Below are 7,320 nucleotides of genomic sequence, written 5' to 3'. Positions count from 1 at the left end.
TGTAATCAAACTACCGAAACGAAAGTTGGTCACCACCGAAACGAAAGTTAAATCCGAAAAAATCACTAAGTGTGGATGCCAAAATCGTCCCCCCAAAAACCTGTTAGGAGTACGTTTCAGGCAATTTAGAGTTGATTGGTAGTACTTTGTAGTGACTTTTTTTGGTCCCTAACATTCATCGAGCTCTGGACTTAGTAAATTTATTTTTTCACCATTGTGTCACTACCGAAACGAAAGTTTGTCACTACCGAAACGAAAGTTAAATCCGAAAAAATCACTAAGTGTGGAGGCCAAAATCGTCCCCCCGAAAACCTGTTAGGAGTACGTTTCAGGCAATTTAAAGTCGATTGGTAGTGACTTTTTTTTTGGTCCATGAAATTCATCGAGCTCTGGACTTAGTAATGTTTTTTTCGTTTCGGTAGTGACACCATTGTGTCACTACCGAAACGAAGTTAAATCCGAAAAAAATCACAAAGTTTGGAGGCCAAAATTGTTCCCCCAAAAACCTGTTAGGAGTACGTTTCGGGCAATTTAAAGTTGATAGGTAGTACTTTGTAGTGACTTTTATTTTGGTCCCTAACATTCATCGAGCTCTGGACTTAGTAATTTTTTTTTCGTTTCGGTAGTGACACCATTGTGGCACTACCGAAACGAAGTTAAATCCCAAAAAATCATTAAGTGTGGAGTAGGGCTTTCACGACTAGAGATTTTTACAGGTCGACTAATTTGACCCAGTGGTAGTCGACTAGTCGACTAGTCGAAATTTAAACTTTAAATTTATTTAATCCTTTTTTTTTTTTTTTTTTTGGGTGGCACTGTTTTAATACCATCCTACTACTATATTACTATTATTATTATCCTCCTGCCCTTATTTTTATGGCGTTTTAAGGGAAGCGCTTCTGGCACAGCAGCACAGCACCACAACAGCGTCTCCAAGGATCCCCATTGCCCAATAATAGGCTTTTATTGGGCATGCTTTTGACCCCCTTTTGATAAAAAATAAAGTCAGGAGGATAATAATAATAGTAAGATGGGCCATTACTATAGCATTAAACATTTAATTTAAAACTATTCGACTAGTACCAACAAGGTCGACTAGTGGTTATACTAGTCGACTAGTCGACTTGTTGGTGAAAGCCCTAGTGTGGAGGCCAAACTTGTTCCCCCAAAAACCTGTTAGGAGTACGTTTCAGGCAAAATTGCCTGAAACGTGCTCCTAACAGGTTTTTGGGGGAACAATTTTTTTTCTGTTTTCGTCACTCGTCACTTTTCGTCACTACCGAAACGGAAAAAAAGAATTCACAAAAAAGTCTCCACCAATCAGCTTTAAATAGCCTGAAACGTGCTCCTAACAGGTTTTTGGGGGAACATTTTTTTTTCTGTTTCGTCACTCGTCACTTTTCGTCACTACCGAAACGGAAAAAAAAAAATCACTACCAATCAGCTTTAAATTGCCTGAAACGTGCTCCTAACAGGTTTTTGGGGGAACAATTTTTTTCTGTTTTCGTCACTTGTCACTTTTCGTCACTACCGAAACGGAAAAAAAAATCACAAAAAAATCACTACCAATCAGCTTTAAATTGCCTGAAACGTGCTCCTAACAGGTTTTTGGGGGAACAATTTTTTTTCTGTTTTCGTCACTCGTCACTTTTCGTCACTACCGAAACGGGAAAAAAAATTCACAAAAATCACTACCAATCAGCTTTAAATTGCCTGAAACGTGCTCCTAACAGGTTTTTGGGGGAACATTTTTTTTTCTGTTTTCGTCACTCGTCACTAGTCGTCACTACCGAAACGGAAAAAAAAATTCACAAAAAAATCACTACCAATCAGCTTTAAATTGCCTGAAACGTGCTCCTAACAGGTTTTTGGGGGAACAATTTTTTTTCTGTTTTCGTCACTCGTCACTTTTCGTCACTACCGAAACGGGAAAAGAAATTCACAAAAAAATCACTACCAATCAGATTTAAATTGCCTGAAACGTGCTCCTAACAGGTTTTTGGGGGAACAATTTTTTTTCTGTTTTCGTCACTCGTCACTAGTCGTCACTACCGAAACGGAAAAAAAAAATCACAAAAAAATCACTACCAATCAGCTTTAAATTGCCTGAAACGTGCTCCTAACAGGTTTTTGGGGGAACATTTTTTTTTCTGTTTTCGTCACTCGTCACTTTTCGTCACTACCGAAACGGATTTTTTTTTTCACAAAAATCACTACCAATCAGCTTTAAATTGCCTGAAACGTGCTCCTAACAGGTTTTTGGGGGAACATTTTTTTTTCTGTTTTCGTCACTCTTCACTAGTCGTCACTACCGAAACGAAAAAAAAAAATCACAAAAAAATCACTACCAATCAGCTTTAAATTGCCTGAAACGTGCTCCTAACAGGTTTTTGGGGGAACAATTTTTTTTCTGTTTTCGTCACTCGTCACTTTTCGTCACTACCGAAACGGGAAAAGAAATTCACAAAAAAATCACTACCAATCAGATTTAAATTGCCTGAAACGTGCTCCTAACAGGTTTTTGGGGGAACAATTTTTTTTCTGTTTTCGTCACTCGTCACTTTTCGTCACTACCTAAACGGGAAAAAAAATTCACAAAAAAATCAATACCAATCAGATTTAAATTGCCTGAAACGTGCTCCTAACAGGTTTTTGGGGGAACAATTTTTTTTCTGTTTTCGTCACTCGTCACTAGTCGTCACTACCGATTCACCGAAACGAAAAAAAAAAAAAATCCCCCAAAAACCTGTTAGGAGTACGTTTCAGGCAATTTAAAGTTGATTGGTAGTGACTTTTTTTTTGGTCCCTAACATTCATCGAGCTCTGGACTTAGTACATTTTTTTCCGTTTCGGTAGTGACACTACCGAAACGAAAAAAAATTGAAACCTGTTAGGAGTACGTTTCAGGCAATTTAAAGTTGATTGGTAGTGACTTTTTTTTTGGTCCCTAACATTCATCGAGCTCTGGACTTAGTAAATTTTTTTCCGTTTCGGTAGTGACACTACCGAAACGAAAAAAAAATTGAAACCTGTTAGGAGTACGTTTCAGGCAATTTAAAGTTGATTGGTAGTGACTTTTTTTTTGGTCCCTAACATTCATCGAGCTCTGGACTTAGTACATTTTTTTCGTTTCGGTAGTGACACTACCGAAACGAAAAAAAAATTGAAACCTGTTAGGAGTACGTTTCAGGCAATTTAAAGTTGATTGGTAGTGACTTTTTTTTTGGTCCCTAACATTCATCGAGCTCTGGACTTAGTACATTTTTTTCCGTTTCGGTAGTGACACTACCGAAACGAAAAAAAAATTGTAACCTGTTAGGAGTACGTTTCAGGCAATTTAAAGTTGATTGGTAGTGACTTTTTTTTTGGTCCCTAACATTCATCGAGCTCTGGACTTAGTACATTTTTTTCCGTTTCGGTAGTGACACTACCGAAACGAAAAAAAAATTGAAACCTGTTAGGAGTACGTTTCAGGCAATTTAAAGTTGATTGGTAGTGACTTTTTTTTTGGTCCCTAACATTCATCGAGCTCTGGACTTAGTACATTTTTTTCCGTTTCGGTAGTGACACTACCGAAACGAAAAAAAAATTGAAACCTGTTAGGAGTACGTTTCAGGCAATTTAAAGTTGATTGGTAGTGACTTTTTTTTTGGTCCCTAACATTCATCGAGCTCTGGACTTAGTGAATTTTTTTCCGTTTCGGTAGTGACACTACCGAAACGAAAAAAAAATTGAAACCTGTTAGGAGTACGTTTCAGGCAATTTAAAGTTGATTGGTAGTGACTTTTTTTTTGGTCCCTAACATTCATCGAGCTCTGGACTTAGTGAATTTTTTTCCGTTTCGGTAGTGACACTACCGAAACGAAAAAAAAATTGTTCCCCCAAAAACCTGTTAGGAGTACGTTTCAGGCAATTTAAAGTTGATTGGTAGTGACTTTTCTTTTGGTCCCTAACATTCATCGAGCTCTGGACTTAGTAATTTTTTTTCCGTTTCGGTAGTGACACAATGGTGTCACTAACAAAATGACTTACCAGGCATCTCAGGAGAACCTCACCTGCCCTGTGTGCTGTGACATCTTTAAAGATCCCATTATTCTGAAATGCAGTCACAGCTTCTGTAGAGCCTGCCTGCAGTAATGGTGGACAGATAAGGAAGTTAATGAATGTCCAGTTTGTAAGCAAATATCCTCGATGGATTCCTCCCTCTGTAACCTGGCTCTGAAGAACCTGTGTGAGTCCTTCACACAGGAGAGAGCACAGAAAGCTTCAACAGGGTCTGAGGTTCTCTGCAGTCTGCATGCTGAGAAACTCAAACTGTTCTGTCTGGAGCATCAGCAGCCAGTGTGTGTTGTGTGTGTGCATTCAGAGAAACACAACAACCACAGATTCAAACCCATTGAGGAAGCTATACGGAATCACAAGGAGGAAGTCCAACAATCGCTGAAGCTCTTACTGGAGAAACTGGAGGTATTTAATAAATTTAAAACAAACTGTGACCAAACAGGGGAACACATTACGATCCAGGCCCGGCACACAGAGAGACAGATTGAGGTGCAGTTTAAGAAGTTTCGTCAGTTTCTACAAGAGGAAGAGGAGGCCAGCATTGCTGCACTGAGAGAGGAAGAGGAGGAGAAGACACAGATGATGAAGGAGAAGATTGAGGGTCTGAACAGAGAGATAACAACCCTTTCACTCTCAATCTGGGACTTGGAGGAGGAGCTGAGATCTGAACACATCTCATTGCACACAGTGGAAAGAGTCCAGTTAACACTGCAGGACCCACAGCTGGGCTCAGGAGCACTGATAGATGTGGCCAAACACCTGGGCAACCTGACCTACAGAGTCTGGGACAAGATGAAGGACATTGTCTCCTACACAAGTTGATTGGTAGTGACTTTTTTTTTGGTCCCTAACATTCATCGAGCTCTGGACTTAGTAAATTTTTTTCCGTTTCGGTAGTGACACTACCGAAACGAAAAAAAAATTGAAACCTGTTAGGAGTACGTTTCAGGCAATTTAAAGTTGATTGGTAGTGACTTTTTTTTTGGTCCCTAACATTCATCGAGCTCTGGACTTAGTACATTTTTTTCGTTTCGGTAGTGACACTACCGAAACGAAAAAAAAATTGAAACCTGTTAGGAGTACGTTTCAGGCAATTTAAAGTTGATTGGTAGTGACTTTTTTTTTGGTCCCTAACATTCATCGAGCTCTGGACTTAGTACATTTTTTTCCGTTTCGGTAGTGACACTACCGAAACGAAAAAAAAATTGTAACCTGTTAGGAGTACGTTTCAGGCAATTTAAAGTTGATTGGTAGTGACTTTTTTTTTGGTCCCTAACATTCATCGAGCTCTGGACTTAGTACATTTTTTTCCGTTTCGGTAGTGACACTACCGAAACGAAAAAAAAATTGAAACCTGTTAGGAGTACGTTTCAGGCAATTTAAAGTTGATTGGTAGTGACTTTTTTTTTGGTCCCTAACATTCATCGAGCTCTGGACTTAGTACATTTTTTTCCGTTTCGGTAGTGACACTACCGAAACGAAAAAAAAATTGAAACCTGTTAGGAGTACGTTTCAGGCAATTTAAAGTTGATTGGTAGTGACTTTTTTTTTGGTCCCTAACATTCATCGAGCTCTGGACTTAGTGAATTTTTTTCCGTTTCGGTAGTGACACTACCGAAACGAAAAAAAAATTGTTCCCCCAAAAACCTGTTAGGAGTACGTTTCAGGCAATTTAAAGTTGATTGGTAGTGACTTTTCTTTTGGTCCCTAACATTCATCGAGCTCTGGACTTAGTAATTTTTTTTCCGTTTCGGTAGTGACACAATGGTGTCACTAACAAAATGACTTACCAGGCATCTCAGGAGAACCTCACCTGCCCTGTGTGCTGTGACATCTTTAAAGATCCCATTATTCTGAAATGCAGTCACAGCTTCTGTAGAGCCTGCCTGCAGTAATGGTGGACAGATAAGGAAGTTAATGAATGTCCAGTTTGTAAGCAAATATCCTCGATGGATTCCTCCCTCTGTAACCTGGCTCTGAAGAACCTGTGTGAGTCCTTCACACAGGAGAGAGCACAGAAAGCTTCAACAGGGTCTGAGGTTCTCTGCAGTCTGCATGCTGAGAAACTCAAACTGTTCTGTCTGGAGCATCAGCAGCCAGTGTGTGTTGTGTGTCTGCATTCAGAGAAACACAACAACCACAGATTCAAACCCATTGAGGAAGCTATACGGAATCACAAGGAGGAAGTCCAACAATCGCTGAAGCTCTTACTGGAGAAACTGGAGGTATTTAATAAATTTAAAACAAACTGTGACCAAACAGGGGAACACATTACGATCCAGGCCCGGCACACAGAGAGGCAGATTGAGGTGCAGTTTAAGAAGTTTCGTCAGTTTCTACAAGAGGAAGAGGAGGCCAGCATTGCTGCACTGAGAGAGGAAGAGGAGGAGAAGACACAGATGATGAAGGAGAAGATTGAGGGTCTGAACAGAGAGATAACAACCCTTTCACTCTCAATCTGGGACTTGGAGGAGGAGCTGAGATCTGAACACATCTCATTGCACACAGTGGAAAGAGTCCAGTTAACACTGCAGGACCCACAGCTGGGCTCAGGAGCACTGATAGATGTGGCCAAACACCTGGGCAACCTGACCTACAGAGTCTGGGACAAGATGAAGGACATTGTCTCCTACACACCTGTCATTCTGGACCCCAACACTGCCAGTACATGGTACATCTTTTCTGATGATCTGACCAGTGTGAGGCGTGGAGAAAGACAGCAGCTTCCTGACAACCCAGAGAGGTTTGACCACTATAACATTGTTATGGGTTCTGAGGGCTTTAACTCAGGAACTCATAGCTGGGATGTTGAGGTTGGAGAGAATATGCACTGGAGACTGGGTGTGTTAGCAGAGTCTTTTCAGAGGAGGGGTGGTGGAGGGGGACCATACTGGAGAATAACACTACATAACGGTAAATACACAGCACTGACCTCAGAAGGGTCAGTCACTGCTCTCTCAGTGACACAGAACCCCCAGAAGATCAGAGTCAAGCTGGAATGGAACAAAGGAAAGCTGTCATTCTCTGATCCTGATACCAACACACACATACACACCTTCACACACACTTTCACTGAGAGACTCTTTCCATACATTCACACTGGTGTTGATACTCTCCCTCTGAAGATTTTACCTGGGAAGCTCAAGGTAACTCGAAAATCAAAATGATGATGAAGAGTAGGAGGAAGACGAGAATGAGGATGATGATTCGGTTGGCCACCTCGGGGCGACTGATTGCCTCGTCACTCAAGGGTCCTTC

The 7,320-nt window shown here is 40.6% G+C and overlaps 1 pseudogene across 1 annotated transcript; it reads left to right on the top strand.

Annotated features, from left to right (window-relative positions):
* The first annotated feature begins 4,023 nt into the window (after window positions 1–4,023).
* Window positions 4,024–7,263, top strand: LOC311057344 (E3 ubiquitin-protein ligase TRIM35-like; annotated as a pseudogene). Its single transcript has 2 exons — window positions 4,024–4,872; window positions 5,847–7,263. The product of its transcript is annotated as an E3 ubiquitin-protein ligase TRIM35-like (transcript).
* Window positions 7,264–7,320: the final 57 nt, after the last annotated feature.

This window comes from Gymnoscopelus microlampas, assembly GCF_963454915.1.
Source record: "Gymnoscopelus microlampas genome assembly, chromosome: 12".
Lineage (NCBI taxonomy): Eukaryota > Metazoa > Chordata > Actinopteri > Myctophiformes > Myctophidae > Gymnoscopelus > Gymnoscopelus microlampas.
This window is presented reverse-complemented; position numbering and strand designations above follow the sequence as displayed.